The sequence below is a fragment of the Montipora foliosa genome, chromosome 4 (genome assembly GCF_036669935.1).
Source record: "Montipora foliosa isolate CH-2021 chromosome 4, ASM3666993v2, whole genome shotgun sequence".
In the NCBI taxonomy this organism is placed as follows: domain Eukaryota; kingdom Metazoa; phylum Cnidaria; class Anthozoa; order Scleractinia; family Acroporidae; genus Montipora; species Montipora foliosa.
Window position 1 is genome coordinate 39,518,313 of NC_090872.1, and position 25,061 is coordinate 39,543,373.

Genomic DNA, 25,061 nt, shown 5'->3' on the forward strand with positions numbered 1-25,061 from the left:
AGATGATGATGACATGGGACAGATAGAAGGACTTCAATTAAATTTGGAGTTGTCAGACACCACGCCAGTCCAGAAAATTGCTCAATTCCCTGTCCCCTGTATGCTGAAGTTAAACACTACATTGAAGATCTGCTCAACCGGAGATGGATAACTAAGTCTCAGTCAAATTATTCATCTCCCGTGGTGTGTGTAACGAAGAAAGATGGAGGGTTACGCCTGTGCGTGGATTACAGGGAGCTGAACCGTAAGACAGTACCAGATAGGCACCCAATACCAATATCAGTGTTAGACCAGGAAAAGGCGTATCATCAGGGTTTTGTTGGGGAAAGAGCAGACACCTGACTGCTTTCTTTACATCTTGTGGTCTGTATGAATGGACTCGAATCCCATTTGGGCTGAGTAATTCGCTGGAAAGCTTTCATCGGTTCATGGAAGATTGTTTAGAAGGTATCCCCGACGAGATTTGCATTCCTTACTTGGACCATGTCATAGTTTATAGTGGAACGTTTGAAGAACACGTGGAAAACCTGCGAATGGTGTTGAGACGCCTGCGCAAACATGGCGTGAAATTGAAGCAAGGCAAGTGTAGTCTGTTCCAGCGAGAGGTGCATTATCTAGGCCGAATTGTAAACCAGTCTGGACACAGTATTGATCCCGAGAATACTAAAGCTGTCACGAATCTTAGAGAATCTATGCCAAAAGCTGTGGGCGAAGTCCGTAAACTAACAGGACTATTAAGCTATTACAGGAGGTACATTAGGGATTTCGCCAAGATTGCAAAGCCCCTTTACGATCTCCTTAAAGAACCCGAAAAGAGAGGACAGTCGCCACGGCGAACTCAGAGAAGAAATACAAGACCAGTCAGAAATAAGGGACAAGCATCATCTCGGGAGTCAACTGGACCAGTGAATACCAAGCCGCAATCGATCAGCTTATCAGTGCTATTAGTAACCCACCGGTGATGGCTTACCCTCAATACACCCAGCCATTTATTCTTCACACGGATGCGTTGGAACAGGGCCTTACGGCAGCACTTTACCAGAAGCAGACCGGTCAACTAAGGGTAATTGCTTACGGATCTCGTGCGCTAACTGCAGCGGAGCGGAACTTTCATCTTCACTCCAGTAAGCTGGAATTTCCGGCACTTAAGTGGGCCATAACTGAACAGTTTCGGGACTACCTGTATTATGCCCGCACTTCACGATCTACACAGATAACAATCCGTTGTCCTATGTTTAACTACGGCGAGATTAAATGCAAATGGACACCGTTGGGTAGCAGAGCTGGCTGACTTCCACTTCACGATAAAGTACCGACCAGGGATGGCCAACCGGGATGCTGATGCTCTCTCTAGGATGCACATGGAGCAGTTCATAGACATGTGTACTGAAGAGGTAGAACCGCATTGGATTAAAGCCACAGTGGAAGCATTGAATGCCCGGTAGAAAGGAGATTCAGTTTCGTTCCTATCGCTATCCCGTCAGCCAAGTGAAATGGGCCACATTATGAATGTGGATTATGAAACGAGGGTGCAACCTCTCACACCTAAGGAACTGTACGAGGCTCAGAGGAAATACAAGGTGATGAGTGCAGTGATTCGGTATAAGGAAACCGGCAAACCACTCGCAACACAAGACAGGCGCTAGGCATCACCTGAAGTTCAGTCCCTCTTACGTGAATGGAGTAGACTCGTTGTTGGAGAAGATGGAATCCTCCGGCGCAGAAGTGGCCCTAATCTTCAGATTGTCCTCCCGCAGAAGTCTCATCGAACGGTCTACAAAGAGTTACATGAAGAAATGGGACACGTAGGGACAGAAAGGGTCCTTCACCTTACCAGGGAACGATTTTATTGGCCCCGGATGAAAAGAGACATTGAACATTACGTGACGCATGTTTGTTGTTACATCAAACAAAAGAGACAAAACATCTTGCCAAAAGCACCAATGGAGACTATACAGAGTAGCACACCCTTCGAACTGGTGTCATTGGACTTTGTACACCTTGAAAAAAGCAAAGGGGGATGCGAGTATATCCTGGTTATAGTTGCCATTTTACCGCAAGCTTATGCGACCACCAACAAGTCTGCACGAACAGCAGCGAACAAGTTGTATAATGACTTTATACAGCGTTTCGAGTTTCCGGCAAGAACCTTGCATTATCAAGGAGGTGAATTTGAAAATCAGTTGTTCCATCGGCTGGAGGAATGCTGTGGTATGGTCCGATTTCGAACAACGCCTTATCATCCCCAAGGAAACGGAAAGACAGAACGCCTGAACCAAACACTGCTATCCATGCTAAGACCTTTGCCTGAGCACCAGAAGTCCAAGTGGAAGGTCAACCTCCAAACGGTGGTTCATGCCTACAATTGCACTCGCCATGAAGCGACAGGATATTTGCCATTTTTGCTATTATTTGGCCGATCCCCAAGACACCCAATTGATGTCATATTTGGTACGGTGGCCTCATGGTTAGTGCGCTCGACTCCGGATCGAGTGGTCCGGGTTCGGGGCCCGGCAGGGGACATTGTGTTGTGTTCTTGGGCAAGACACTTTACTCTCACGGTGCCTCTCTCCACCCAGGTGTATAAATGGGTACCGGCGTAATGCTGGGGGTAACCCTGCGATGGACTAGCATCCCATCCAGGGGGGAGTACAAATACTCCTAGTCGCTTCATGCTACAGAAACCGGAGATAAGCGCCGGCCTGATGAGCCTTCTGGCTCGTAAGCGGAGACTTTTTTCTTTTTTTTTGGTACCATACCCACTGCCTTCTCAAGTTACTCAGCTTATGTGAAAGAGTGGCAAGAGGCAATGAAAAAAGCATACGGAATAGCCACTAAGAATTCTTGGCTATCTGGAGTAGTGTGACCGCAGAGTTAACAGTCCAGTACTTCAGCTAGGCGACCGAGTCCTTGTACGGAACTAAAGTGAGAGAGGTGGCCCTGGGAAGCTGAGGCCCTACTGGGAAGACACCATCCACCAGGTCGGTGAAACGGAAAGGTGAAGAGAGTCCAGTTTATGAAATTAAGCCTGAATTGGGTGGAGGGCGACACCACACCACGTGATTCATCGTAACCTTCTACTGTCATGCAATGATCATTCTTTTGAAGCAAGGCCTGGTGACACCCGCAAAAGATCAAAACGGAAGTTTCCAACTGCCAAGCCACATCTGGCGTCACCAGGGGCCTCCAATGTAGAAGACAGTTCTGATGAAGAATCCGCAGGAATGTTAACCTTCACTTCTGTAGAGCCAGAAAGCGTGTTGTCAGACAGTACCTGTTCAACCAAGGAGCCTTCAACCAACCAGGCATGCACTGATGAGGAGGCGGCCTCCACTATCTACGCACCTGACCTGCAAATACAACCACCGACAGATCCAGTCCTTGAACCATCTGTAGCAGAGCAGTCAAAAGTCAGACCAGGTGAAGGGAGACCGATAGGGGAGCGCAGACCACCTACCTTACTAACTTATGACAGCTTTGGAACTCCAAGCTATCACCAACCAGACTGTGTTTAATTAGCCACAATGCGGGAGCGGCACCAGGACCCCTTGGAGGAATTCCTAATGTGTGCGTGAACTCTTTTCGGTCAGTTACTTATCCTTCGCCATACGGATACGTTGGCTCGTATCCTTGCTAATGTGATGAGGAATATCCTAACACAAAGTTTGTGAAATTTTTTCTATTATTAGGTGGATTGTAACAAAACAAAAACAAAAAAAAAAGGACAGCACACAAAGTTGGACTTGTTGAACTTTAACAGTATCCCAAACCGTATGTGTGTACAAGTCTTAAGTGGCTGCACTCGTGGCTTTGTTGTGCTCGTGGTTAGGGCCTGATCACCCCTTCCCACTTGACCTCAGGAATGAAAAAGAGAAGACTTGTGTATTGATGACCGCAGAAGCCAGTCTTAGATAACTGTCTAATGTCGAGGACGACCTTTTTTTTTCAGCCCCCCCCCCCCTCCCCCCAGCAACAAATCTGTAGCAAGGAATCATGGGAAGAATAAAGACACGAGGTTGTTGTTGTCAGCCATTTTGAATGTGTGTGTGTGTTTTTAGTGCGAGTCCGAATCTATGCTTCCGTCCGAACAGTGTGCAACACACTCAATTTATCATCTTTCGAACTATGTTTTCTCCGGGTAGGTTCAGGTTGACCACCCGTGGAATGAAGCCGTTTGATTGACTGATTCATTGCCATTAAAGAATTCGGCATAACTCAATAGACTTGTTGACATTCTGGATCATACTGAATAAGGGATCCTGTAGTGTAGACGTAGAAGTCATGTCATGTACAACATGGTGACCCTTTAAAAGATCGTCCTCGATTGATACTAGATGTTCGCGGTCCGACCTGTTTAGCTAATTCAGGGACATACCAAATTCGCGACCGACCACTCTAAGATTACACGCAACTGATCTCTGGAGCTACTCGCACATACATCTCACCTGATTCTCAAGTGAGTAGGACTGGTGTCGAAATAGAGTTAATGAAAGTCAGTGCACCAGTGCGGAGCGATGATCCTTTGAAAAGTTCGAAGTTTTACAAAGAATGTATGATTTCCCAATTAAAAATTTATATCAGTTTTTGATAGCTAATAACTGGCTCGTTATCAAAGCTAAAAGGCTTTAAAATTGGAAATTTAACTCATTTTTAGAAGTTCTTTTACCTTTAGTCTAGTCAATTTGTAAAGCAAACTCGTGTGTTACTGCGATTTAACGTAATTCTGCGGAATTCATCTTCAAGCGCCAACGGCCAAACTGCATTTTGGCTTCCATCAATCATACTACCGATTTCAACCACAGATGACGAAATCAATTGATGCGTGACATAACCCACCAATCAGCATCTTTGGTTCTCACGGTACACTCAACGCGGATGGAAAGCGATGGAATCTGTACAAATCTTTTTACGGAAGAATTTGCAAAACCATATCATAATGGTGTTCGAACTGTGAACTAAACAAAAAAACCAATTCACATTCCGGAGTTGGAGTCGATCTTCCCGGCTATGTTCGGAAATTTGATTGATTGAAGCAAAACGCAGTTTGGCGCTTAGAACTTGAAGGAAAGATTCTGCAGAATTATGAAAATCGCAGTAATGAAGCAAAATGTAAACAATGACCTCAGCAAAGATTCCCTCATAAAGTGTCGTTTAGCAAGCTTGAGTCGACAACAGCTTTTTTCAAGCAATAACAGACAATTTTTAAGATTCACCAGAGTTCATTACACAGGCATGGTTTAGTTTAATGAGGTTGTCACTGTGTATTTTTCTTACTTTCTCTCGTACAACCTCATTATATATCCAAACTCAGTACTTGCATGCACCTCATTAAACCCCCCCATACTCCTACACTTATAGTGTTCAATCACCCTGCCGGCAGTCTGCCATATTGAAAACTTCTGGAGGTCGCCATTTTGAAAAATTTGATCCACGCATCTGTCACATACTACTTTTGCCATTCGTGCACGTTTTCTCCCACAGGAACCTTAGATTATGTGAGCTTCAAGAATGCGGATAAACAGAAAATAGGTTTTGAATAGGTTATAGTCACTGGGCGCCCCACTCCAAAGAGAATGGAAAGTTTTTGGGAACGAGGTTTGCACTTCAAGTGGATTGAAAGTTCAGAACGCTAAAAAGACTCTTTTTGGTGAAGGACCAATATTACATATTTTTAAACATCGCCAGATCATCCTTTCTTGCAGGCTTCTTATTAAGTACTCTTAAATAAAATAATTTCATTTATTTAACTATACTACGAGACATGAATTCAGGACAATTGAACCACCTTCTGCGGTCACGCACATCCTCCTGTATCATGTGCTATGCTCATGCAAGCTCGTGGAAGTCATCACGATCTTAAATCGGCTGGGGCAAGGCACGCGTTAAACGTGAGGAAATTTGGTATATCGAAGACAATTAAATTCTTTTTCCCTTTTTTTTCTTTGAGCAAAATTAAATCAAATTTAAAATACGTTAACTGAAAAACTACGGCTCGGTTGTGTTCTCTTTTAAGGTCGAACATGACGCAATACAATACAATACAATACAACACTTTATTTTATTATTATTTTTTTTCATTTTCTAACATGTGGCCGCAATCAATAGTGGGGGAAAGGCGCTTAACAACAGCAACCGTTGTTGAAAAATTGAAAGCGAAGCTTTACTTTACCGGTTACGAACGTGTTCATATTGTAACAGGTTTCCTTTTTATGAACAACGTTCATGCTTCAATATGGCATTGACCGTTCATTTGTCATGTGGCGTGATGACAGTCGTGCGTGATGATATGTCAAGTAAATGCAAATTTTAGCAACTTCCGGGTAACCGTATCAGCTCACTGACCAAAAGACGTGCCATTTTGGTGTAGCTCTTCTTGCAGAGCACGATCGCATCTTTCAAAAGAGTTAACAATCTTACAAGATGGATGCATTCAACTTTCATTTAACGGAAATTTTATTCAGTAGACGCGAATTTCTGGATGGCGATACGAACGTAAGATCTGATGAAAAAAACCAAGAGAACTCTTGCAGTGCCTATCAAGACTTGTGCTTTGTAACTGTGCTTGAGAACTTTATCCAGTCAGCTAAACAAATGCAACAAACAGTTCTATTTCCAAGTATATTGATGGATTTACCTGTGAAGTTGTTATTGCCGGACTCCGATCACCACGAAATTTATTTGAATAGAGAAACGGATTTGAGAACATTTTACCTCATGGTCAAATCCTTCGTTACCCAGCTCACGGAGGGATGTAATTATATTGAAGAAGGTTTAGATGAAGGTATTGAAAGCATGAAAAACGTTCGGGAACTGTGCATGCAATTGCGGCCTCTTATAAACCAGGCAAAGTATCTTGGTTACGCTGCCGAAGAAATAGCTTTATCTCTTTCACCGGCCTCTTTCCAAGAATTCACCGAACATAAAACAGAGAATGCGTTTCTTTACGATGACCACGCAACGTGCAATCTGCGGGCGGCTTTGAAACTATTCTTGCACGAAATGGACGTGATGGAGAAAGAAACTCTTTTCCCAAACCTTTTGAAATCGTACCGCGCTAGATTATGGATTTCGTTCGACTGGAGAAAAAACTCTAAACGACATATACACCAGCTTGCTTTATTTTAAGAGCATTTTGGTTCATTCCCAAGTCAACCAGCTCGAATCTGTTGATCATTTAGCATTGCATCACACAGTATCTAAGCTCAAATATGTTTTCTATAATTATGCTTATGTTCTTAATAAGCTGGTCCTCCTTTATCGGCAAAAAGTCAAGGAAGAAGGCTCAGAAAATATGAGAAACCAACATACAGCATAAACTAGAAATACATAATAGATATATATTGCAGAGACCTTATGAAACCCAGCAAATTCACATGCAATGCAACATTAACCTAACAATATTTTGGACAAAAGTTAAACAAGGGTTCCCCTAAAATAGCTAGAAAAAGGCACAAATACAACAAAGCAAATATATAGTGTTGAAGCATATTTTATAACATTTAATGCAATATTTTCATGATCGTTTTATTGTATGCAAAGTATGCTATGCACGATGCTAAGAACTTAGATAAGAAAGTGAAACGTGCAAACCAAATTAAGTGTCGAAAACAGCCTCGTCCCTCTCAGTTAATTTAAGTAACTTTCCCACGAGAAAATGCTTTAGGCGACAACCGAATTTCCGCCGATGTTGTTGGAAACACGAGGGCCGTCTTAGCGGCTCTTTCTTATAAAGTTGCAATACCGACCATGTTAGTTATCTTAACGTAATTATCTGTAGTGTTAGTTTTCCCGAGGTTAGCCCGCACGGGTTAGCATAAAGGACCGCGGAAACTTCGGTTTCCGTTGCCATCAGTTTATCTAACAATTTAATTAACTCGAATTTAGCTAAGCTGAAGTATCTACCGCAAGTATTTACCACAACCTTTTCCGCCTTTGTTGTTGAAAGTGTTAGGATTACGTTTGTGTAACCTTGCAAGCTCTCTGACCAATCATAGCTAAGCAAGAGCATATATAAACGCCCGTTTTTGAGAGAACAAGAGAGAGTGGGCTGCCGGCAACGGCAGAGTGCTGAATTTCTACGCAAGAATAAAGAAGTTGAAAAGCCGAAGCTGTGTGTACAAAATCTGTCCCGTAACAGTCTTATTGAAGTTCGATTTGCCTCCTTCTTTGTGGTTGGTGTAGCCTGCGAACGCAGACGTATTTCCGGTGGTCGTTTCTCTCCCCCGAAATGTACCACCGTCATGAAGAGTGTTTTTCAAGAAAAACTCTCTCAAGCTCTCCCAAGGATTCCAAGGGGGTGTGCGGTCTTGAGCGTAAATTATTCAATTCTTTTCAATAATAAATTTCTTCAATTTTTATTCTTTAACACTGCCCTGGCAATTCTCTAAGGGGAACCATGCACAAGCGCTTTACCGAGTACCGCATAATCGGATCGTTTTACTAGCACACTCCACAGTTAGATGTACTTTGGTCTCCTTATCTCCTGATTCTGGAAGAGACAATTCAATCCTGTGTTGCATTTGAGTTTCTCCTTTATAATTACAAAGCGGTGTTGATGTATACATTCGGACCCCAGCTCGGTTTCGCAGACGCTACTTTTCGGGGGAGAGAAACGACCACCGGAAATACGTCTCCTTTCGCAGGCTATGGTCAGTGTGATCACGTCAGCATTTTGTGCATTTGTTTCTAAAATTCTGTAGGAAGAACGCTGAGAATGGGCTCACAGTACATCTTAAAGTTGACTGCATATTTCTTTAACAACCCATAATCGCATGGGGTCGTTTGTTGGCCTTTTCTACTTTTTTGTCGATATGTGTATTCCAAGCTATAGCTAGGTAGTCACTGACGTACACACCCAGCATCTTGTAACTAGAAACGCACTTAATTGCCGTACCATTAACACGAGGTTGTTAATGGGATATAGCTGGTTCTTCAGGAACTTCACAATGAGCTCCATGCACTTTTTCCGATTGAGGAACATGCCCCTTTCCCATCTCATTTGCAATGCACAGGAGATAGCTAGATGCCACATCGGCACCTGAGATATAGCGATATTCACTGTTTATAAACAATTCTTTTGATATTTTAATTTTGCCAACCAAAAAAAAAAAGGAATCTTTGTTTTGACAGCCAATATATCTCTGGTTGGTATATTAATGACAATAGGTGACGTAACGCTGAGTATCGTTATAACAGACTGAGAGAAGCAGTTGGAACAGAAATTCCACAAAATCGAAATCGATCTAGAAACCACACAAGACTAAGGGGACTACAAAAGAGTTCAGGTGAGAAAATTTTATTGAAAAATCATTCCTAATTTTGCCTTCAAATTCGATACATTCTTTCCCCATGATTTGGCTATTATTCAAATTAAAGGTCATGTTGATAGGATGTTCAAATTACTGACGCGCGCTGCTGTTACATTACAAAGGTCCATAAAGGTCAACACAAAACAGAATGGGGAAGGAGTATATTTTGAAGCCATCAGGGTTTTACAAGCAATGACTATGATATGCCAAGACGAAGAAAGGCAGTGCATTTCGAAATATTGGTTTAAACCAGGAGTAAGAAAAACTACACAGCTGTCTCCGTACTTGCATCTATGGCTATATTATACCAGAAAGTTATTTATGCCCAATTAGAGGACTACATTCGACCACATCTTTCGTTGAATCTGCTGGGCTTCCTTTAAAGGGCACTCATGTTGCTCTTCTCTTTTGAAAATGACCGAGGATTGGCGTCTTAGCCTTGACCAACGAAGTAAGATTGCATTAAGCGTTCGACTCAGTTTGCCACGGGCTCATGGACAGTGCATGCCCTGTCAACCGCTTTCATCAAGGATCGACAACGAAGAGTCAAGATCGAAGGAACATTTTCTGAGTGGAGGGTCATCAACATTGGTGTTGCTCAGGGCTCTCTTCTTTCCCCTCTCCTGTCTAATATTTTTTATGAACGATTTAAATAACTTTGCTGCAAACGCATCGCTAGGATTATACGCGGATGATACCACCACGTGTACTGCCGATACCTCTGCAGCCATCTTAGAATTTGTTGCCTTAGCTCCTTATTGGACTGGTTTAATTTAAACTATCTCACAATAGACCCGGACAAGACGCAAGCCCTTGTCGTTAGTCCTTCAAAATACGACTTTGCCTTCCAAATCGACGACGCTTCCGTCTCTGTTTCAGAACACTTGAAGATTTTGGGAGTAACACTAGACAATAAGCTGGCTTTTAACGTGTACATGACAGATTTTTCTTATTTTTTTCATTGAATGTACCCATTGTCCTGATAACAACTACAAACACAATTTTTCGATTTCGATTTTTCTTCCCTTAGCTTTAGCCAGTAAACGAGACGCAGCATTTCACTTCCGATGGGGTACAAAACCGCGCGAGTACAGAAGGGGGACTGAGGATGATTGTGACGACATCTCGGGAACGCCTCTTTGTATCTCTTGGTCATTCCCTTGAGATATTTTCATGTGAAGGCTTAATACGGTTGGTAGATGCGTTGTATCCGGCTGCAACAACACGAAAGACCAAGGAAATGATTTTTTGATCCATGAAATACCGTTTTACGGTGATTCCAGGCCAAAAGCTATCAAAAGAAGACAAAAGTGGATCTCCATCGTAAACTTGACGAGGAAGAATCTGAGTGCCAGTACTGAAAAAAAAAACACCCGGTGAGTTTTGCTCGGTGCATTTTGCGCCAGACGTTTTCACAAGTTTTCTTTCAAGGATCAAAGTTCACCAAAAGTGGTTAAAACGTAATGTCATCGGAGTTGTTCCAGTGCCGAAATTTCACAGTGTAAGATCTTTTGTGTATTGTGTTCACGTGTGTAGCTTAAGTTTTATGTCTTTTGTACAATGCTTACGTAGGAATTAATGGAAAAAAGTTAGAGATTTTTACACGAGCCGAAACTTAGAGGGAAAACCCACAAGATACACAAGTATGAGCCGGAATTTTATGATGTCAATTGTTAAAATAATAATAATAATAATAATAATAATAATAATAATAATAATAACAATAATAATAATAACTCGAATGGTGGCGAGTAGTGTAGACATGTTTTAGAGCTGTCTTGAAAGGTTCTGATACCACGAAAGCAAGCCAAGCTTGGAGCGCCAATATACATCCAGAAAAGTATTTTTACTTTGTATTTTTTTACAGTCAAACCTGGGATGGTGAGACTCTGGGTGCCTCCTAGCGAAGGGGCGCGAGTACTTCAGTTATTTGGATTTGAGTTATAACATTGTGTTGTTATTGTATCGGACAAAATGACGGAGCAGAACGGGGCTGGTGGTCAGCCACAGAATAGACCAAGGATCAAGTGGACGGATGAAATGAACGTTGCGTTGTTAAGCTGTAAGAAGAGTGCTCAATTGCGGGTGAAGTCTAACGAGCCGCCGCTAGCAGAGAACGGACGCAGAAAGGGTTATATGCAGGTAAATGAAGGAACAATGGGATAAAATGGATTACGAGCATCTTGATTTATCAAGCCAAAACTTGCGCGATCACGCTGCCCGCCTGGAAAAATCTTTAGGCAATGCTGCAAGTAACATTGTCAATAGGGTTGGCAGGCGAAGAACAGTAAATATGGAAAGTAATGAAACGGGACAAGCTGAGACTGGTGATAATTTTCAGTTACAGCGAGATGCAAATGAGAAGGGTGATCTATATTTGCATACCGTGCAACAACAAGGTCAGGTGAATCCCACGGGACCGGTTAGCACTTTATCACAAGAGGCGTGCAAGTTGCTAGATAAGGCGACGCAGTTATTCGCTTCAGTTAATTCAGACCCGGATGAATACAAAAGTCGCCAGATTGACACCAGGACAAAGGAGAAACCTTCTGGGAATGATCTTGAAAACATCAACAAGACCGTGGAAGAGTTGATGCGGTTAAATATAATCTCGCCGGTGGAAAACCCGTTTGGATACCTGTGGATTGCAAATTGTGTTCTCTACTCGACTGTGAGCGCGTTTTTTGTTAATAAAGGGCTGGGAAAAGGAGCAGTCGGGACTTATTAGATGCAGAAAAGGTCACAGTGACAAGTCTCGAAGGGATTTTGAAGAGAAAGCTACTGAGTTGCGGAAAAGAATATCCATCGCAAAGCCGGAGTGGGAGCGACTGAGGGGCAATAAAAAAAGTCACCAAGAAGGGAATGAAAAATCGGGCTCTCTTATTGGAAGAGTGTAAAAAGATCGCGTCTTCAGAGTTCACAGTTGCGTAAACTGAAGGCTTGTTACATTAGGGGGAAAATCGCCAATTTACTCAGGATGCAAGGCGGGTTTATGCAGAGTTTAATTTGTTGTGTGATGTGGAAGAGGCACGCCCTAGGTACCAGAAGATCTCCAGCATTGGTTCCAGAGAGGGGGAAATGTTTGAAGATATTGAGGACGCAAGCTCGTTTTGGAGAGAGCTATGGGAGACGCGAGGGTCTGGGAACGAGGATGCGGCATGGTTACACGAAATGGAGGATGCTATCGCCAGGAGAGTGCCACCTCCCTCTGAGGAGCCCTGGCAGTTTGAGAGATCACAGGGTGTTAAGATTCTCCTCAAGAAGAGAAACTGGAGCGCTTCAGGGCCCGACAAGCTCGTAAACTATTGGTGGAAGCGTGCGCATGCGCTTCATGACGGAGTCACGCGGGCTTTCTTGGCGATCTCTGAGAGTGAAGAGGAGTACCCTGGATGGTTCACCGAGGGAAAACAAGCCTCCTACCGAAACCAGGAGATTTCTTCAGTGAAAATCAGCGGCCTATAACGTGCAAGTGGTTTACATCCTGCCTGCAAAGCCCTGTGGATAGTCACCTGAAAGAATTCAATCTAATGGAGGGACAACAGAAAGGCGCCAGAGTTGGCTGTAGCGGCACGACAGACAATCTATTGATAGACAGAATGGTGACTCTTGACTGCCACAGGGGTAAGAGAAACCTTAGAATGGCCTGGGTAGATGTTAGGAAGGCCTATGATTCGGTGACTATACCTGGTTGGCTAAAGTCATGAGGATTCATCGCTTTCCTAAGTGGTTATGTGGAACGATTATTCATCTCGCTGCTAACTGGAATACCAAGATTGTTGCTGTCACGAAGCAGGGACCTGAGATCTCCCGTTTTATCCGGTTTATCAAGGGGTTACCTCAAGGCGACGCCCTCTGTCTGCGCGTCTTTACCTTGTGCCTAAACCCAGTAGCCTGGCTACAAGGTGCCACCGAGGAATATAGGCTTTCGAAGCCTATAGGAACAAAGGTAACCCACCTGTTATATATAGACGATCTTAAGGTGTTCGCATCGTCTGAAGCTGAACAGAGTTTTGAGGTCTGCTAGCGGCGCTATACATGATATGGGCTTACATTGGAACCCCAAGAAATGCAATGTTCTCCATGTCAAGAGGGGCAACCAAGTGCAAGATGCGGTGGAGATGAAGCTGGACCAGTCATCAGTGGTTGAGAGCCTCAAGCCAGGGACCAGTTATAAGTTCTTAGGAATTCAAGAAACAGTGACGCAAGATGAAAAGCTGGCCCTTGAGTGCGCAGCCAAGGTGTATCTGAGAAGGTTATCGGTGATATGGTCTAGTCCTCTGTCAGATATTAACCGAGTAAGAGCCAGCAATGCCAGTCCTAATATATCTGATGTGGACTCAACACTGGCCAATCACAGAATTGCGAGTTATCGACAGAGAAGCTAGAAAGATCATCTGTGAAAACGGTGGGAAGCATCCCTTAAGCTCGACGGCGATAATGCCCCATCGCTGGGGTAATGGAATTGTACGAGCAGCTTACGCCCACTAAGGTGTACACAGTCCACAAAACAGGTGCAGTACAGGATGACATCACGTGTAGACTGTGTGGAAAAGCTCCTGAAACTATTGTGCATGTGCTAGCAGGGTGCTCTGCTCTGGCCCAGTCTAAATATGTAGAAAGACACAACACAGCACTGAAAGTTCTCTTCTTCGAGATGACTAGGGATCTGAGGCTAATTGATTCAGTCCCTCCCTGGTACTCGTGTGCAGTACCCAAACCAGTCTATGAGTCATCTGAGGAATTAGCGTTTTGGAATGTTGCAGCTTATGCGGAACACACCATTGTCAAAGCTAACAGAGTGGACGCTCGATTTGTGGACCACAAGAATAAGAAGGTGTGGGCTGTGGAGATGTTCTGTCCGTGGATGGAGCATCGAGAAAAGAAGTCGGAGGAGAAGACAGTCAAGTACGGGCCACTGCGATTTGAACTAAAGAAACAGTACCCTAGCTATGACGTTGAACAATGTAACATCATCACTGACGTGCTGGGGGGGGGGGGGGGGGGGGTGGTCAAGGGATGTAAACCTGACAATGAGGAAGCTCTTTGGCAATAGGGGCTATGACGTTTTGAGACGGATGCAGAAGGCTACCATCTTGAGTTCTCTCAACATAGTGAGAACTTTCAAAGCTACCGCCAATTGACTTTCCCCGTGGGAATAGTATAGGAGCTCAATAGCTGCGATTACACTAGCCATTTTGCCCTTGGGTAAGTGGCTTTTTCCCATGGGGAAGCAATTTTTTATGTGTAACCGATCTGCCCAAAGGAAAATTTCCTGTGGGAAATTTCCATGGATACGTCAAAAAGAACAAATAAATTGCCCATGACAGTTCCAGATGTAAGTCTTATGGTTAACAAAACCCCAAAGCGGCTCAACCAATCACAAGATTGCCGAACGCCAGGAAAATACATGCTGTGATGAACTGTGTAAACAACTGCGGACTTGGAAATACCCAAGCACGCCTTTTCTGGCCAGCAGCAAGTCGACGTCTAAATTATAAATTGGAGAGTTGCAAGGACTAGAGAAAGCGTAACTGAAGTCGACGTCTTTGTTGTCTTCTTAAAATGAAGCGATGAATCGCTGAACTTAATTGACGTGGACAGTTTAAGAGAAGCGCCGACGTGACAATTACCGAAAATAATTAAAGCCAAAGAAAAGTTTGTCGTTCAGATGTAGATCTTCGATGTTTACATGCAGATCTTCGATGTTTACTTTTTTTTTGTAGATCCTTAATTTTAATGTATTTTGTATTGTAATTAGTTTTTCAAAAACCATTTAGTGGAAAAACTAATAAATCTCATCTTGTCTTATCTTAAAGATAAGTTTCCCACCAAAACAGGTCAACGCTTACTTTCCCCTTGGGCAATTTACAAGTGTGTAACCGCAAATGGGGAGTCGATCATAACCCAGGGTAAACCCAACCCAAGCTGTAACCCCAAGGTTCCCCATGGGCAAGAGGTCTGGTGTAACCGCACCTAATATAGTATTAATATTAGAGAGCTTTAGATTATTCGTAAGATTATTTTATATTTTATCGCTAATTTAATTATTTTTTTAATTCAGTAGTTTTCTTTTTATAGTTCCCTCAGATCGCATAGGTTACACTGTGCGCCCTATGTGGTTCTATTTTAGAATCCATACGTTTATCAACTGCAATATAATAATAATACATAGCTTATATAGCGTAACGATTCACAAAGATCCAGCGGCGCTTCACAATAATGGTAACAAAATACACAAGTATGAGCTGGAATTCTATCTCATAAACCATGACCTCCGGTACTGGCATGAAGAACTAACCCAGTCTGCCGGGAGTGACGTCACAATCATTGAACTGTAACTGCTTGAAGGGAGTAGACGTGTTTTTAATCTCTTCGTGTTCTGTCAAAAAGTTTGCTTTTTTTCCGCTGTCTCAGGTGAGTGTTTTTTCCTTTTTCCCTTTAGTTTTCTTTGCTGGAGGTGAATCGACTTTTGTACGAGTTACTTGTTTCTATTTAGTCTAGAATGACCTTGTTATGGCGTTCTTTGACACCGAATTGGTGAACACGTGTGTCCGCCATTTTGGAAACTCTTCGCCTCCAGTTGTGGTATTTTCGCTTTTGAGGCCTCCTCTGACATCGCCATTTTGTCGTTGGACGGAAGTTCTCTTATTTGAGTTTGTACAATACGAATGAAAGGTGAAGTGAACTATGTAATAGTCACGTTTATGGAAAATTCATCTAGAATGACCTCGTGTAGGCATTCGCGTTAGTACCACGTGGCGTCTGTTAGCCAGCTTTAACCGTACGAATTCCGTTGTACGATAAATTTCAAAGGTGAAGTGGACTATGTAATAGTCACGTTTATGGAAAATTCACCTAGAATGACCTCGTGTAAGCATTCGCGTTAGTACCACGTGGCGCCTGTTTGCCAGTTTGAACCGTACGAATTCCAGTGCACGGTACATTTCAAAGGAGAAGTCATCTATTTTATAGTCACATTTATCGCAAGTTCACCTAGAGTAACGTTGTTAAGGCATTCACCATTCATGGTGTTATCTGGTCGAAGCGCTTTACAGCCTGAAGGCCAGCCAAAGAGCGGTCTGCAATCCTCAATAGGAGGGAGTGTATAATAATATTCATTTGGCTGTGACCTCCTGAGGGATCCATAAGAGCAGACCTGGGATCTGCTCGCCATGAGGCAAACCTTGGTAGCTGAGCAGTGAGAGCTGTGGTATCCAAATCAGTGCTTAATGAGAAAATGTCTGGCAAAGCCTATCAAACAGCGCATTTACGTTAGCAGAGCCTGCAGTAGCCTGCTTTTAGCTTCTATTAGATCATGTTCGAGGCAAGTGACTCCATTGTGGGCACTTAAAAGCCAAAAGACCAGCCAGAGTGGTCTGCTATCCTCTAGGATTGTTGACCAGGCTTTAGTGAATCCAACCGCTTTTTGGCCGGTGTTAAAGATCTTAACGGCAGTTTTGTCGACTGACGCTGCCTATTAATTTGATACTAGTTATGCCTGTTAGGCTGACGAAGTTAATCGTGATAATCGAGAGAAGGAGGTATCCTTATCAAGCAATTAGACTCTCAGGGGACAGAAGTGCGGTACCGCAGCAGCCAGTTGTTTCTTGTCACTGCTGTCAAAGGTCCTAAAGTCATTGGAAATGATGTCAGAGATTGCGATAAAATTATGTCTGCAGGTAATCCACCAGGAACAAAGTGTGACAATAATGAAATGCCACTGCACACCAAAGAATGGCAAGGAATTCATACCAATGTGCGAATGTAGTATCTGGAATAAAATCCCTGGTTAAGCTTATTGTGTTAAATTTTTGAATCACACAAGTCACATTGTTAGCCTCCCTTTATAGCCAATCGGAAGTTGCAGATTCGTTGCTTTAGACTCAAGCCCCGAAGGAATTTTTAACTTCATGCTAAGGTGGCCTGGCTTTGGCTATGACTGCTAACTATGAGTTGAATCAGAGGTTTAGGGATGCCATGAGAGTCCATTTTACAATGAATTTGCCTGGGGTTCATCAGTTCTTCTAGTCATGCTGATGAGTTTCTACTTGGCGGAGAAACTGCTAAGAGAGTTAGAGTAATACCAGAATTTCATGAACTACTGCTACGTTTGTTTTCAGTTAGTATGAGTTTATTACTATGCACAGTGTCCTCAGTTAGTTCCCTGGTGCTAAGAATTTGTCACTTAAATAATGTTCATTATTAATAAGGGGGTTTGCAAGTATGCATCCTCAAGGCAGACCAAGGTTTAACCCTTATTCTGCTTGAGGCAGTTTTCTGAGGGGTAGGTGCTTCCGAGGTCGTGGCACCCAGTGGGGTAATGTTACTTCCCCATCTGTCCAACCTTTCCGGAATGTGGTCCAGCTAGACAGGCCAAGGTCCTTTCCCGAGGCAACCAACAATTTTGATACGTATGTCCAGATGAAGAAGTCCACAGTTTGTTAAGCAACCAGGTACCTTAATGGTGGGACAGACTGAAAATTGTTTTTCTGAGTGGCTGAAGGTCACCTCAGATCCAGAAATCTTGGACTATGTAGAACGTTGTCACATAGAATTTACGTATAATCCTTCTTAGCGAACGCATTTTCAATGTTCATCAGCAGTTTGTTATGTCCAGGACGTTTTCTCAAGATGGAGGAACTTTGTGTCATCCGAGATCACTGCTTGAAGTCGGGGAATGTTTGGCCGATTTTACCAAATCGAGTGGATGGTTCGCACAGACTGATGTTTCATTTTGAGAACTACAATGCAGCTGTTAGCTTTCGGAATTTTAAGTTGGATGCAGTCAACGCAGTCCTTATTTTGCTTACCCCTTGGGGAGCTTATTTGGCTGTCTTAAGTTTTAAAACTTGCCTATTATGCTTGTCTCGTTGCCTTAAAGCACAGGAATTCCTTCAATTTCCTTTAAATAGGAGCTCTATGAATTTAAGTCCTTACTCACGAATTTGACTTCTGTTCCCCGGAAATCTTCACCAAGGTTATGAAACATCCCCTGGCGGTCCTTAGGCATAGCTAGTTGGTTTTATATTGCAGGGAAAGGATGTTCTTGGTTGCTTTCACGCTATGTGAGAGTCAGTTCAATTATCATTAAAACTGTTTTGACCCTCACAATTCCAAAGGGAATCACTTTCTTGGTTCTCACTCTAGATTCTGACTTGATGAGGGTGTAACTATCCGATAAAAAGAAAGGGAAGCTGAAACTCTTGTGTTTAGAGGCTCTCAGTGAGAAGAAGTTTACTATTCGCTTTTTGTTCAGGTTATCAGAAAGGTATTGTCTATCACTACCAGGGGTCCAGTTTGGGAAATTACATTATCGTTATTTAAAACGGCATAAATTTCTAGCCGTGGCCCATAATACAGGGGATTATGATGCCCTCGTGTCTTTATTTTGCTCAGCTATGGCACAAATGTGGGTTGAGAATGTCCTTCAGGCGTTTCGTTACATTTATCATCCACTAGTGGCTTATATTTTTCAAACTGATGCGAGTGCTAGTGGCTGGGGCATTATCTGTGCAACTAATGTTTCTTGCAGTCTCGGGAGCAGGAATCGCTCCACAGTAATTCTAATTCCCAAATGTTTGGGTAAGATAGAGGCCGACCAGGCCAAGGACATCCTAGTGGTGCTAGCATGGGCCACTCAGGCTTAGTGTACTCGAATACTACCAATGATGGATCAGCAGCCTTTGGTCTGGACTCCAGGCAGCCAGCTGCTGGTCCACCCGTCTGCTAGTAGCGCGCATAAAGTTAGGCTCGATGTCCGCCGCTCACTCGAGTTCGGGTATCCTCCCTGAGAAGAGACGGCTGGACGCGTGAGCGATAAGTTGTGTCTGTGACCTAAATTCAAATATAATTTATGCGAAGTTAATATTTGCGGGGAAATAGCATTACACATCCCAAAACACTGATTTTAACAACCTCATCGGCCCCCTCGTTTTGCCACCAATAAACTCAGCAGTAATTTCAATTGATCTTGAGGAATTTTACTTGCTCTTACATTAGCGAAGTCTGAGGAGAAAATTGCAATAGCGATAGATTTGAAAGCCGTATTTTGACCTTGGCGCCAACTGGAAAATCAGTGAAGTTTCCGAACTCAAGCGGTAGAAAACGACACAATCGCCTTTCTCCGGCTTCTCAAATACTTTTCGTTGTCGAAATCTTGGATGTTTCCTACCTTAAAAGCACTGTAAACCTCTAACCAGCCGGGTCAAAGAATACCTTCGCAGCCGAAAAATATAATTATGCCAGACTGATTTGTGCAGGCGAGTTTCTGATTGGCGGAAATTAGCAATGGCTCACCTCACGCGTCCAGCCGTGATTTCGGGAGTGAGCGCTGGCTCATTTCCCGAAACGCCTCGTGGGCGGTCGAAGCAAAGGCTCTTTTGTTCCTGCGGTTGGCACATTTGAATAACAAGAGTAATGTTTGTAAACAGATAACTTCCCTTTACCGAGTTCCCCTCTATGGCATTCGGCGCTGATCACTGCTAGATCAGCTTTCTCTCGTATGATTATCGCTGAGAATACCTTAGTTGGCCAACATCCAGTTGTTCATCGTTTCTTGAACGGTGCCTTTGGGAGTAAGCCACCCTCAAATAGATGTTATGGTATTTGCAAGGGCTGCAATTCAATTTGGGAGACTCGCACTTGCGTTAAAAGGAACTCTCGTTAATACTAGCCACGTTATTAGCGTTAGCAACAATATTTTGCTACGACATAATATAAGCGATAGTTAACTGGATAAGGTTTCAAGATGAGTGTGTGTGTGTGTTTTTCTGGGAGCGTTTGGATCCATAACTTAACTTTGTTCATTGCTTGTTTAGAAGTATTTGGTAGTTTAGACGTAAGTTGTAGAATAAAATGGACATCGTAAACTTGGAGTATGTTTGGTGTTTTGGGCTCGTCATATATAGGTCCTGTTTGAAGGCTTCATGTCAGTACCGGAGGTTACGGTTTATGAGATAGAATTGAAAAGTTAAACGAGACTTACCTGTAAGTTGAAGTTTTACTTGAATTCTATCTCATAAAGAGTAGTAACCGAAGGTGTCTGACATGCCTAAGATTGCATTTACGTACAATTAGGAGTTTTTCGTCGAAGATCTTAGGTTTCTATTACGAAAGTACGGTTTTAACAGTTCACCTAGATACAAGGGACCTAGACCATTTAGTACTTTAAGAACTAGAAGAAGTATCTTAAAGTCAATACGGGCGGACAAAGGCAGCCAATGTAAGCTTCTAAGTACAGGTGTAACATGTTCATATCTGCTAGTGGCTGTTAGCAGGAGCCCAGCTGAATTTTGTATATGTTGCAGTCTATTAATTTGCGGTTGCTGTAGGCCAGATAAGAGTACGTTACAATGATCCAACTTCGACGAAATAAAAATATGAATGAGTACTTCACACTGACGGAACGAAGGGAACTTTGACGAAGGTGAAAAAAGGCAGTTTTACAGATATTATTTATTTGTACGTCCATAGAAAGCGCACTATCAAGCCAAACACCGATGTACATGGCAGATTTGCTAGCTTTAATAATATCAGCCCCAATCAGGATTGAATCTACTGGAGGTGGAGGACGGTGGCGAGCAGTCAGGACAAGGAGCTCCGTCTTATCCCCATTGGGCTTAACTTGTTCACAACCATCCATTGCTGGACTTCTTGAATGCACCTCTCAATTGATGGTTTGGACGGTAAAGTATCTGCAGGGTTAAATGACATGTATATCTGCGTGTCGTCGGCACGGAAGTAAAACCCCATACCGTGACGCCTGCAATCGGGGCCGAGTACATAGAGCACAAAGTCGTTTAACACAGATCCGTGTGGGGCACCATAGGCCAGCTTGTGTTTAGATGAACAATTATTCGCCAGTCTAACGTATTGGAACCGATTTGAGAGATATGAGCGCATCCAGGCCAGAACATTACCTTTGACACGGTCACCGTAGCGGCACTGAAGTCGTGTGAGTAATATTTGGTGGTCAACAGTGTCAAAGGCCGCTAAGAGGTCCAAAAGTTCAAGAATGACACAAGCATTTGACCTTTCGCCTTTTTTGAGAGATATCTCCGGGAGATTTTTATGTGCTACAAGTAGTCCTGAAAGGGAGCCACAACAGTATCAAGAGGTAGATGATATTACGAAAGACAAATAACTTAAGCTACATGTAACACAATACACAAAAGCAAGCAAAAGCAACGTTGCTTCATACGTAGTCCTCTGCTCGTATCTTTCTTTGGTGATCTTACAATGTGAAATTTCGGCACTGGAACAACTCCGATGACATCACATTTTAACCACTTTTGATGAATTGTGATCCTTGAAAGAAAACTTGTGAAAACGTTTTAAATCGTCTGGCGCAAAATGCACCGAGCAAAAATCATCGGGTGTTTTTTTTTTTTCAGTACTTGCACTCAGATTCTTCCTCGTCAAGTTTACGTACTTCATCAACAAGATCCGAGGTATACGCAATGAAATCGAAAAGCTACATCCAGCTAGTCAAACGAAAGATACCATGTCTGCAATCTTGCCATTAACTCAACTCGGTGAGTTCAACTTACCTGACAACAATGCAACTGAGAAAGTCATCAGGTCTATGCCATCGAAACCATGTTCTCCGGACCCTATACCGACTCATGTGGTTAAGAACCATCTTAATTTACTACTACCTGCTATAGAATCTATAATAATATCATCTCTGTCTAGCGGTACACTACCGACTCAGCTGAAGATCTCGCAGGTCAAACCAAAGCTCAAAAAGAATGATCTGGACAAAAATCTATACTCAAACTATCGACCTACAGCTAATATAGCCTTCGTAAGCAAAGTGATTGAAAAAATCGTTGCAAGCCAAGTACACGCTTACCTACGAGATGCTAAGCTGTCCCCTACACTACAATCAGCTTACCGTCAGTACCACTCCACTAAAACGGCTAGTCACTGATGATATCTTAAGAGCTATTGATGACTACTCTGATGTGATACTTGTTTTACTCGATCTCTCGGCGGCGTTTGACACTCTTAATCATCAAATTCTGCTGTCTCGTCTGAGGTCCTATTTTGGTTTTACTGGAAGTGTACTACAATGGTTTCGATCGTATCTTACTAATCGCTCTCAAAACGTTGTTATCGGTGAAGTTGCATCTTCCTTGAGGCAACTGGAATTTGGTGTGCCGCAGGGGTCGATACTCGGGCCACTTCTGTTTGTATTGTATATGACTCCTTTACAAGATGTCATCTCTAGACATGGCTTGCATTGTATGTTTTATGCCGACGATACACAACTATACATAGCCGTCAACCCAAAAAAGCCGTCATCAGAACTGGATAGACTTAGCAGCTGTGTAGAAGATATCATCAAATGGAATACAGACACCTTTCTTCTATGTAACCCAACAAAGACTGAAGTAATGCATCTTACTTCACGCTTCATCAAAAATCATAGTCCTCCTCTCCAGTTCCTGATATCTGGTGATACTACCATAAAGCCATCTGAACAAGTACGAGACCATGACACTCCATATCAATGACACTTGTAAGAAAATTTTGCTGTCTTTAAAATCCATTGGTCGTATAAGAAAGTGTCTCTCAAGAAAGTTTAAAGAAACTGGTCCATGCACTAGTGTTATCTCGCTACGACTACGCTAACAGTCTACTATATGGAGCTACCCGTTCTGATCTGGACAAATTACAGAGAACAATGAACTCTGCTGCACGACTGATTACGGGAATTAAGAAATATGAACATATATCTGATGCACTACGTAATCTACACTGGTTACCCATCGAGTGAAGAATTAAATTTAAGATTTTGTTAACGGTATACAAGTCCTTGAATGGTCTGGCACCGGATTACTTATCTGCACTTATAGATGTTTGTCGACCTACCCGCTCTCTTCGATCGTCTGACAAGTTACTGCTTAATGTTCCAAAGATAAATACAGTTACTTATGGCCAACGTGCCTTCTCCTACGTAGCCGCAACACTCTGGAACTCTATACCGGACAATATTAGAAACTCTGTAACAGTTGAAATATTTAAAACCAGACTCAAAACATTTCTTTTTAAAGAAGCATATAATTCATCTAATTGAACTTTTCTTTTAAATTATGATTTTTAAATTATGATCTTATAATATATATATACATGTATATAATATTTTTGTAAACGCATCGAGATTTTTAGATGCGTAATAAGCAAGTACATTATTATTATTATTATTATTATTATTATTATTATTATTATTATTATTATTATTATTAAAACGGTATTTCATGGATCAAAAAATCATTTCCTTGGTCTTTCGTGTTGTTGCAGCCGGATACAACGCATCTACCAACCGTATTAAGCCTTCACGTGAAAATATCTCAAAGGAATGACCAAGAGATACAAAGAGGCGTTCCCGAGATGTCGTCACAATCATCTTCAGTTCCCCTTCTGTACTCGCGCGGTTTTGTACCCCATCGGAAGTGAAATGCTGCGTCTCGTTTAATGGCTAAAGCTAAGGGAAGAAAAATGGAAATGATTTTTTTTTATTTTTTATTTGCAGTTGTTATCAGGACAATAGGCACATTCAATCAAGCAAATAAGAAAAAAATCTGTCATATACACTTTAAAGAATGACAGCAGTGCTGAGAAAATCACGTCCCTCTCTCACTCTTGAAACTATGAAAAGGCGATAAAAGGGATTTATCCTACCCAATCTTGAATGCTATGCATCTCTTCTTTTGGGAATTGGAAAGGGTCAGGCTAAACGAATGGAAGACGCCAATTTTTAGATAACATAGAAAATTATTTTATTTACCAAAATCGTACTGTTATGAAGATGCCCTAAAAGCAGTTGGTACACAAATCTCTGTCACCCCCAATAAAGTTATATTATTATTATTATTATTATTATTATTATTGTTATTATTATTATTATTATTATTATTATTATTATTATTATTATTATTATTATTATTACCAAAACTTCTTAGCAGCACGAAGTAAGATATCGCTTTGATGATCCATACGATGTTTTTGAAATTCATATTTAATCAATACATGTTTCGGATGAAACATCATCCATCGTCAGTTGACAAATGAGAAATAAACTAAAGTTGAGCTATAAATAGTGTAACAAAGTGAGATATAACATGAATAATTAAGGATGAAGGCGAAGGATCCTATCCCTGCGGGTTTACGATCCCTGCGGGTTTACGATCGCGAGTCATTTACAAGTTTTCATGTGCAGGCTGTAATGCCTGTTACATTGGTGAAACCAATAGACATTTCGCCACTCGCATCCGTGAACATCTCGCCTCCGACAAACATTCCCACATATTTAAGCACTTGAGAGGTTCTGAAAATTGTCGCTCCCGGTGTTCAGAAGACTGTTTTAAAATCCTCGACTCTGCTTCCACACGTTTCCAATTGAAAATCAAAGAAGCCATGCATATCCTTTGGGAGCAGCCATCTTTAAATTCCCAAGTCAAACATCTTAATTTATCCCTTTCATACTAATTAGTTTCTTTTCTTAGCCTAAACAGTTTGGTTTTTTCTGTTTTGTTTCGTGGTTGGGTGTTTTTATTCTGTTCTCGCCTTCATCCTTAATTATTCATGTTATATCTCACTTTGTTACACTATTTATTGCTCAACTTTAGTTTATTTCTCATTTGTCAACTGACGATGGATGATGTTTCATCCGAAACATGTATTGATTAAATATGAATTTCAAAAACATCGTATGGATCATCAAAGCGATATTATTATTATTATTATTAT

The 25,061-nt window shown here is 42.2% G+C and overlaps 1 pseudogene; it reads left to right on the forward strand.

Moving 5' to 3' along the window:
• The first annotated feature begins 6,315 nt into the window (after positions 1–6,315).
• LOC137999258 (uncharacterized) lies at positions 6,316–8,257 on the forward strand (annotated as a pseudogene).
• The last annotated feature ends 16,804 nt before the right edge of the window (positions 8,258–25,061 follow it).